This window comes from Danio aesculapii, chromosome 18 (genome assembly GCF_903798145.1).
Source record: "Danio aesculapii chromosome 18, fDanAes4.1, whole genome shotgun sequence".
NCBI lineage: Eukaryota > Metazoa > Chordata > Actinopteri > Cypriniformes > Danionidae > Danio > Danio aesculapii.
Genome location: NC_079452.1, coordinates 17,022,711 through 17,032,414, shown reverse-complemented (window position 1 = coordinate 17,032,414; position 9,704 = coordinate 17,022,711).

Here is a 9,704-nt window from a genome sequence, read left to right as displayed (position 1 = left end):
GAAGCCGTTTTGGTGCAACAGCATGAAGATCTCTCTCATGAAGATCTCATCTAATCCCTAAAATTAGCAATTTGCATGGAATTGGCTAAACAAACTATTCTTTTAAGATGAGTAAGCAGTTGGCAACCAGTCTTTTTGAGTATCAAAGTTAATCCTGCATCCTCTGACTAACTTCAGAGTGTCAACATACTGTCCGTGAGAAGACATGCAAACCCAGGGCGTGAAACTCTGAGCGGCGTCTGGTTCCTAATGAACGTACAATTAAGAATATTGGACCCAAGAAAATATCAAATTCTATATTGTATCACAACTAAAAATGTGATCAGCTAAAAACATAAATGGCAAATTTAGAATAATCAAAATTTGAGTCAAATTAAATTACGCATAAAGTCAGAAGCAAAATTGGTCAATAAATTTTAATAAAGTAAAATAACAAGTAATAAGCGCCCAAAAAGGCTCTGGATTCCGTCATTGGGGCGGTGGGTGGAATCGCACACTATGTACAAGTGGTATGTATATGTTATAACCACTAACTTTAACATAAAACAGTATTGACTATAGTACTATTGACTACATACACACACATCCAAAATGAAATACTCAACTGTCTCCTGTCTAACGGTTCATTACTGGGTTTCTGCTAATTGAATAGAATTTAATTATCCTAGCTAATGCACATTTGCACACTCATGAGAAAAGCAGAGTCTGATGAGGGCTGGGTCGTATAGATAAAGAATAATTCCCTGATAAATGCTGATATCACCGCATGCTGTATGAGATTAACACTAATCTCAGGGAGGTCTCTCTGTATTAGCTGTGCAGTTAGACATGATGCAAGTATATCAACGTGGAGGATAACCTAAATAATTAAGTGCAAATCTCCAGGATTTTACCACATGCCTCTGATATCCTTTATCCTTAACAACAACAAATAAAACAGTTCAGATTGCAAGATCTGATAGAAAACTATTTGGTGTTTTTTTTTGACACCTATAGCTTCCAAATATAAAGTGTTTTTAATGCAAAGCCATCTATCTTAAATCTCTATGAATACTATAGCTGAGAAAGCCAATTTAAATGCTATTGCACCAGACAGAGGGACATAAAAAAAACATCAGTATATGGTAGGCTATTCATAATTTCACACTGATACTAAGCCATTAAAAGATCCATATACTACCACTCTCAATTTCCTTCGTTCATTCATTCATTCATTCATTCAGAACATAAGGCCTAATGCCTGATCTGTTCAGTCCTAGGGATCACCACAGCGGAATGAACTGGCAACTATTCCAGCGCATGCCCATCCAGCCGCAACCCACTACTGGGAAACACTTACTGTATATACTATAGCATTCACACACACTATGGCCATGTCTTTGGTATGTGGGAGAAACCAGAGCACCCCACACCAACACGGGGAGAACATACAAACTCCACACAGAAATGACCCAGCCAGGACCAGAACCATCAACATTCTTGCTGTGAGGCAACATTGTTAACCGTGCTGCCCTTCACCCTGAATTTATATATTTTTTAACATTCATTACTGTAAAAAGAGTAAATTCTGATCTGATTTTCAAGATTTAAAGATGGAGAGTGTTTTGGAAACATTTATAATACTGTCTTTTTGCAATTTACTAGGTAATTCAATTGAGTTAAAGCTAATTTGTATAGCACAACTCATAACAGGTAAAAATTCAAAGCTGCTTTACAGAAAGAAACCAGGATTTTACTTTACAATAATCAGTAATGCGGTTATCAGAGGTCACTATGCCAAAGTAGGGTTAATAATAAAGAAATGTACAGTTCTGGGATGATGGAGTCATGCAGGTAATGATGTAACAGGTTTCCATGCATGTTTAATAAGTGAAATAACTGTAATCATTTCGTGTAGTGATATGGAACTGTAATGCAGTCAAAATGTTGTGCTGTTCCCTGAAAATCACTGCATACCTTAAAATGTCGATCAACCAATTGAATTCAAGAGGCCCATAACATAATTAATGGATAATCAACAGATTTCTGTGCATTAAAGTGTTTTAAATGCACGACGCAGAGCCAAAGAACTGCCCGACATGAAGAGAAGTGCATTTAAATACTTGGTCATTTGCCAAATTATAGACAAGTTAAAACTAGTTTTGTTCTTTGCACTTTGTAACCATGAGTAAATCTGACTGGAACTACCTGTGCATTAAATTATCTTATTGCACACCTTTCATCCAATCAGAATCGAGAAATTCAACAGACCATGGAAGTTATTTACATTTATTTACTTCAAAAACGTCCCGTAAAATACCACATACATTCTTTACAGTTCACTACTGTAATATGCACCACATTGTAGGTCATTTTAAAACTTTTACAGTAACTTACTGCATATTAGGAATTTGCAGTATTCTACTGTAATCAAAGTAATAAAGTACTGCTACTGTAGTTGAAGACAAAAATGAGATGCCAAATGAAAGTAAATTTGTCACTTGTTTGGAAAAGGGCATGTGGTAAAGGCAACCCAGGCTCATTCTGAAAACATAGTCTTGTGGACGTTTCTGGAGACCGCGAAATACGTAGCCGGGGGTACGTACGGCTGCATTTCATTTTTTTAAGCGAACGCTGCGGGCCGGTGTGACGCCGTTCCTTTCGGCACTTGCCGGCCGGCCGGTCGCCTTCGTGTGGAGGGCTTTCCCGCCGCAACCAGTTTGCCCAGTTAGCTCTTCGTGTACGTCGGCGGACTCGAGGCGCAGAGAGGGGCTTTCCACGACTACCGGATTCATGTCCGGGGAAGAGCGGTTCCAGAAATCAGGTAAGAAAACAAAAACAAAATCCAAAAAATAAAGCGAAGTTCATCACAGGGTGAGAATGTGGTCAAAATCCGAAAACGTGGTAAAAATCAGACAAGGGCTTTTCTTTTTGTGGACGGCTTTTGTGAATCGTCGTTGGTTGGGTTTAGGGAAGGAGGGGGGGTGGGTCAGCCGATTGGCCGGTCGCACGGTCAATCATTCTGTCATCCAGGCAGAAAGGCGGAAGGTCATTCGACAGCGGCCTCTGGCGGGTTTACGCAAGAACGAAACATTCGAGACGCGGAAAAAGCACACACAGCGGCCTCTCGCGGATTTGCGAAAACAAAAAAAATACATACCTCCCGGGACGTATTTCGCAGTCTCCAGAAACGTCCACGGGACTACGTTCTCAGAATGAGCCTGGGTTGGGTAAAGGGCATTTTAACATAAAAAGAAATTGCGGTAAGGCTATTTTACTGTAAAACACATTAACAGTTACTGCAAAGGGGCAGTTGAGGTAACTTGCTGGAAACAGTGCTGCCAGTAAGTTACAGCCATTAGACATTTAAATAAGGCATAGACTAAAGCAGATGTATGTCCGTAACTTGTATATTTTCCCTTTTATATATTGTTTTAAACATTTATTTATTTTGGGGTGGACACCTGAAGTGATTGTTAATTTTATTGTTCTACTTTTGAAAAAAATATTTTTTTAATAATTTTTTTTTTGGAAGAGTGTTTTGTATGTTTATGTATTATGTCTTTATGTCCATTTGTTGTTGTCACTATGTGAGTTTTTTGTGTGGCACTGTTAAAAAATGAGGACTCTTAACTGCAAACAAAATCTACCTTCGGGTATAAATAAAGTAACCTAACCTAACCTAACCTAACCTAACCTAACCTAACCGCAAAAACACAATACAATGTCTAACTGTGCAAGTAACAGCATTTTATAAAATAAGTATAAAAGTAAAACATATAAGTAAAAAACATGAGTAGCCAGTGAAGATAAAAATTCAACCCAGGCTCATTGTGAATGCTCTATATACTTTTCTAAAGAGCGTCAAATAGATCACAGGAGGTACGTTTTTTTTGGCAGTTTTTGTTTTCATGAATCCACCAGAGGCCTGTTGACTGACTGACTGATCAACTGACCCACTGTCCTCTTTCCCTGAACCCAACCGATAGTGTTTTCCAAAGCACTGACTGACCCGCCCACCGCCTTCCCTATATCCAGTTTTGAAGACAGTGTTTTCATAAGCAATCCAGAAAAAGAAAAGCCCTTGCAGCCTCCTGATTTTTTTTTTTTACCAGGTTTTTAGATTTTACCACATTCTCACCCTGTTATTTACTTGTTTATTTAATTTTTTGGCTTTTGTTTTTTGTCTTACCTGCTTTCTGGAATCGTTCTATGGCAAACTCGAACCCCGTCTTCATGGTCAACTTTACATCACAAGTCCGCCAACGTACGCGGTGAGCCACTGGACAAACTGGTAACAGCAGAAAAACCGTCCATGTGGTCCGCGCGAAAAGGAACGGCATCATACCGCCTCATAGTGTTCGCTTTAAAGACAAAATGCAGCCATACGTTCTTTTGGCTACATAATTCGTGATCTCCACAAATATATAGGGGTACGTTTTCAGAAAGAGCCTATGTTGTAAAAATTGCAATGACTACCTAAAATTGTAAATAACTATTCTAGTACAACATATTCCACCTTTAAATGTCTAAAAACACCAAGAATGTCAGCGCTGTATGTGTGCATCCCTATGAATAATTAAAGCCTCAAAATGGTTGGCAGTCTTGAACGCCGTCATGTTCACTAGTGTCAAGGAATTTGTGGTAATTTATTGATCGACAGGTGCTAGCTGGAATGCAGGCACCCTTTATAACAGCCTGACATCAATCAGCATGTGTGTGTGTGTGTCCTGGGCATACCTGACATCGAGGAGGAGAAGCGAGGAAACCAGGACAGCACGGACCACAGAATAGAAACGATTGTGAGAGGAAACCAACGAGGGAAGGGTAAGTGATGGTTTGGGGCTGGGGAAACAGTGCAGCGGCTTTAAGCTCACCAATATTTCATTAACCTCTTGAAACCTAGCAATTCATTTTTATGCGCTGTAGAGGGCATTCATTTTCGAAGGGGATTTTTCATTTGAATTCATACTGTATGTGCCTTGGTTTAAGGTCGACGTGAAATGAAAATTCACCCCATTCATTTTCTAAATGCATGATATCAAAGTTATTATGAACTGTTAATTATTAATTCAGTTTTTTTTTTTTTGGTTTGACCTCTTAATGATTAATTAAAATGTCATATTTGGATCTTTGGTGAAAACAATGGAGTGCTATTATATTTTTGTTGCTGTTTGGGGATGAAAATGATCTGCAAAATTACAAAGCAGTCGAAAGAGGAAATACCTAAAGGTGCTGTATATAAGTTTTTGACTTCATTCATTCACTCATTTTGGCTTAGTCCCTTTATTACAGTTTTTCTCAGTGGCTTTGGTGCATTTCTCACAACACTATTTACATTTGCACAACAGTTAATGCATTTCTCAAAACAATTAGTACATACTACAAAACCTTGTTGATAACCTGCAAAAGCGTGTCACTTGCTCAAAATGGACAGCTCATTCCTTAAAAGCAAGTATTGATGTCAATGAAAGTGTCAGTGCCATCAAGATGAAAAGTCCTGACATCATTGTTTATGAACAAGATAGTCAAACGGCTTTGTCATGTTTTCATTATGATAGTTTGCTCTGTAAAGGTTTTCCAATGCAAAAAAGTCAGACTCTGGTGACGCTTCTTGAAACTGCTCAAGACAGCAAGAAAGCACTATGTGCTGAAGGAGCACGCACAGATGTTTCAGCAATTCAATACGCCATTGACAATCATTTTATTATCCAATCAGTATTAGACCAAACCCCTATAAATACCAAAAGTTGTCCTACCTGCATCATCTCACAACTTTAGTATCCCTTCTCTTTCTTCCACGATAAGGGGAATTCCACAAGTTGGGGTGTCTTCCCCGAGCTCAGAGCCCTCTCCCTGGATAGCACGCCAAATGTGCTTTATTCTTAAACATCTGTAAGTGTGAACTCGAGAAATACTATTTGCACAGCCATTTGAAAACTACAGTAAAGTTAGACAATCACTGAATTTAATGAGGTATCTGAGTACAAGACACTAAATATGTGAGGTTTAATTTTAAACTAATTTCGAGAGGAGCATGTGCTCATGATTGACCCAGCTGGTCCACATTAGCTAATCATAATCCTCCAATCAAAGGATCCCAAGTCACTATATATATATCCTCATTTCCTCACTACAACTATCTTCGTCTGGAAGAAACCCCCCTCCTCCCCTTCTTCCACCTTTATCCAGAATGGGCGGCACGGTTGCCCAGTGACTAGCACTGTTGCCTCACAGCAAGAATACCAATGGCGTTGGGTCTTCACTGGGCCATCTGGTATTTCTGTGCGGAGTTTGCATGTTCCTCCCCGTTGTAGCGCTGCCACATAATTGAGTTATGCTGACTGTAAAATTCATTAAATGTGTGAATAGGTCATGCGGTTAAGCATACTCGCACTTAGTTTTTGTAGCCTAAATATATAATGAGTAATGGCCTTATTTTGCAGTCTTTATTTTGAAGTGATGAGGGGAAGTGAATGTGTCTAGTCTATTTCCTGTTTTAACTGTTGCCGTTTTTTTAATAAATACACATTTACATTACATACACACCACAAGGGGGAGATAGTGGGCACATGGACACTGCTCAGTGTGACATCTGAAGAAGCCAGAGGAGCACATGGAGTGGGAGTTTGCCAAATCTACCTGGTATTTTTTTTTCCTTGATTCGTGGGCGAAGGACAATTGTTTTGCGTGGATTTTTTTGCTCTTTTTAGGACTCATTAGTCTTGCAGACCCACAGTCAAGACTATCCTAGGAGGACCTTTGATGTACAGCAACAAGGCATGGTTCCAATTATCCGGACTCAAACTTTGGGGTGAGCGCGACCCATTTTGCACGTACACTCATCCACGGACTTTTGGACTTTGCACACCCATACACACACCCAGAGATTCACCATTTTTGTATTGTGTTATTGTATGAATTTTGTTTGTTTTTATGTTTGATTGTAAGGACATTTTCAGAGAACTGTGTAACCTTTATCAATCCATGATAAGATTTGAAAACAGGAACTAGAGAATTGAACCATTTTTTTATTCTTGTGTATCCCGTTGATTTAAAGACGAGCGTTACACCGTGTCCGCGTGGGTTTCCCCCGGGTTCCCCGGTTTCCTCCCACCATCCAAATGTGCTCTATATTATAGATAAAATAAGCCTAAATCTTTTTTCTAATGTCTTACTCTCAGGAAGTTCATCTTGGCCTCAGCAGCGGGGGAGTTTCAGATCGACCTGAGCTCAATCTCCCCTCGCCCTGTGAAAGGAGGGAGCCCTGGGCTCGAGGATCCCTTGAGCTCAGGGCTCTCTCTCGGGACAGCATGCCAAACAAGCTATGTATAAATCGTGAGCTAAGTGTGAACTCTTGAAGTAAATTTAATATTTTTACTGCATTAGCTCTTTGCAATACTAACGTATTCACAGCATTGTGCAAAAGTATAAACACACCCTTATTTACAACACACATAAACATCCTTTGGGTAGAGCTGCGCACAACTGTACACAATTTTGCAGTACATATTGGAACTGAACCTACAACATACACAGGTCTGTAAATAACTTTTCTATTAATTTAGCTTGATTTAACAGAGGACAAGAGTAGCCTTCATTTTCTTAGTCAACAACTCTACAGAGGATGCCCTACAGCATAAAATATGAATGCCAAAACTGTCCTATTGTTGATGAAATTGTTTCTTATGCTCAAATGTCCTCCACAGATATAAAGAGAGCAATACAAATGACACTAGAAGACATTAAGATGGTGAAATAACATCGTGTTCTCACCTCTAGTGAGCATGATGAACGTCACTGGACCTCTTTTGCCCACTGAAGCCTGTAATAATCATTGCTCATCGTTTAGTTTGGGCTGCTCTGAGGGATAGAGAGTTTAATGCATGATGGGGCAGCCAATGAGAATCCGGTTTCAATGGCTCCACAGTGGCATCGGCGCAATTAGACAAAGCAGACCAATCAATCTCGGCCAGGTGAGGGAGTGTAACATAAGCTAAAGGAATTCAAGCGACCTGCAGGTTTAAGAAGTTGTTTGTCCTTTAGAAATAGCAGGGATTTATGAATGTTACAGCTGTATACATCTAGCCCAGACACATTTATTTATTACAGGAACAATCACTTTGGAACACCTTGTGGTTAAATAAGTTGTTCAAGGGCACAACTGGAAGATGGTACAACTAAAAAAAAAAGATTCATTGGATTCACTTAATTGTTTTAGGGTAAGGTTGCAGACTATTTATATGGGCTAAATTTAAACATAACTTAATTTGTGTTTAAATTTAGCCTATATACTGTAAATTGTTTGCAACCACTTAAAAAAATGTAGAAATCCAATGTATCTTTTTTTTAGTGTAGTCGGCCAATCACATTTTAGCTTATTGGATTTTTAAAAGGTTGTTTTTCTTTGCAATATCAAACATCTAGTGAACAGACTAAATAAATGAATAAAACCCAAGGGGAACTAACCACCTGGGATGCGTTTCCGAAAACCATGGTTAACCAACTAAAGTCGTAAGTTGCGTTGTTACAAATGATTCAATGGAAATGATGCAATGGATATCGATGTCCAGAATATAGTTATATAGTGATTTGTTAACAAGGCAACACAATTAGCAAGTTTAAGACATTCATTTAGATCAGGGGTGCCTAAACTCGGTCTTAGAGTGCTGGGGTTTGTTCTTCGTATGTGAATTATTCAATTAGCTGGATTTGGTTATTTACGATTTGACATGATCCAGGATCGTTTCGTTCTTCAAAACTCATCTGAGAGTTGTTGTCATAGCAACAGTTCTGGTAATTCAAACCTGCTCGGGAGCAAGCTCATTTCATATAAACAGGATTAGATTGGGTCATTTTAAGCAAAGATAATACTGAAAGTATGTACCAAATGCTGATATTTTCTTACAGTAGTTATATACACTTGGGAAAATAGTAAATATCTATTTTTAAATATATATATATATATATATATGTAAGTTAAAAATATATTTTAATAAAACTTATGCAATCTGCTCTCCGAAATAAAAGTACAAAGACTGCCACCTGGTGGTTCAAAGTGAAAATTTATTGATATGAACTTTTTAGATACGAACACGTACATGCACAATATTCGACTTTTTAAAAAGAAAGGATAGGCCTAATAATTTATGCAGTCATGCATGTGTTTTGACCGCTAATATGCAGGGATTGACAACTTTCCAATATCAAAATGCCTTTTTGTTGCAAAATTAATTTATACAGTTATCCTTACGCCAATTAAAAAACTTGAGTAGGCTACTATAATAAAGAAAATCTTTTCTAAATGTAGAACTAAATACATTGATATGCATTGAAATACATGATGAATACTCTTGACACATGAAAGCCTGCAGCTCATAATAAAGGTGGAAAGTAATTGCGTATTATATTTAACAAACCATTTACTATGAATTTGATGTAATTTTGCCCACATGGATAATTGAATATTAATCAGATGATGTCATTACGCTGCATGTGCTGTCAATCAATCATTGCATTGCTGATCATGATTTCGAGGATCGATAGATCTGTCCTTCACAACACACACAGCGATCTCAGATCAGGTCATCCAAACATTTTAATCTGATTCGCGAACTTGTCTGAAGAACCAAATTAGCCAGAGATCAGTTATAAAGATTAAAAGATCCAGGATCTGCCAAATCATTTCAGATCATTTAAGCGAGGTATGAAGAACTGTCTCCTGG